This window comes from Leuresthes tenuis, unplaced genomic scaffold (genome assembly GCF_036924035.1).
Source record: "Leuresthes tenuis unplaced genomic scaffold, fLeuTen1.0.hap1 SCAF_194, whole genome shotgun sequence".
Lineage (NCBI taxonomy): Eukaryota > Metazoa > Chordata > Actinopteri > Atheriniformes > Atherinopsidae > Leuresthes > Leuresthes tenuis.
The window spans coordinates 59317-60257 of record NW_027325548.1 but is presented as its reverse complement, the minus strand read 5'-3'; the positions used below and the strand labels follow the sequence as shown (position 1 = coordinate 60257).

General features: G+C 37.9%; 1 pseudogene; it reads right to left on the bottom strand.

The window, feature by feature from the left end:
• Nucleotides 1–436: 436 nt before the first annotated feature.
• Nucleotides 437–613, bottom strand: LOC140287982 (U2 spliceosomal RNA; annotated as a pseudogene).
• Between the last annotated feature and the right edge of the window lie 328 nt (nt 614–941).

Here is a 941-nt window from a genome sequence, read left to right as displayed (position 1 = left end):
ACATTCATATACATACTAACAAACAAACAAACAATAATTTATCGCAATTTTCTCATCTCTGTTTGAACGTACACCCAGGTAAATATTCCTGTAGTCTTCTCATACCGACTATGGACCCATTCATTGTTTAACTTCACTGTTTTGCAAATCCTAATTGAATATTACACATTGACATTGAACTTTACTGGATAAGCAGGTCTTCATTGCATTCAGCAGCCTATATGTGAGCATTTATGTGTAAGCTGTTCTTCTTTGCATTTATCAGCAGCAAGCAATTCTTCACTGCACATGCATATGTAAATAGTAAAACAATTCCAATGTGTTAGCGAAACCTCCCAGAGCCGTGTTAAAGTCTACTTCGCATTCACTCTCTTTTCTCAGCAGACTAAAAGAAACTTCCATCCTGCACCGCTGTTAGCTTTTTCACAAGAGCAGAGGAGAGCGCACCGTTCCCAGCGGCACTGCAGTACCGGGTCGATGCTTGGAGTGAACGGAGCAAGCTCCTTTTTCAACTCCTATTGATAAAAATCCATTTAATATGTAGTCCTTGCATAGACATATCACATATTAAACTGATAAGTACAGATGGATTATGTGCAATTAGTAAAGAGAGTAGAGGACGATCTCTCTCGTTGGAAGTCCTTACCTATATCACTTATGGGGAGAGTTACAACCATTAAAATGATGATACTACCAAAAGTTAACTATTTGTTCTCAATGATCCCCATAAAACCATCTGCTACTTGGTTTAAGTCACTAGATTCATGCATCTCCAAATTTCTGTGGAAAAACAAACCACCACGTATTAGTTTAAAAACCCTACAGAAGACCAAGGACAGTGGTGGATTAGATTTACCTCATTTTCAGCACTATTCCTTAGCCAATAGGTTACAATATATATCAAAATGGTTTAAACCTTGTTGTTGTCACAGTTCCCAGAG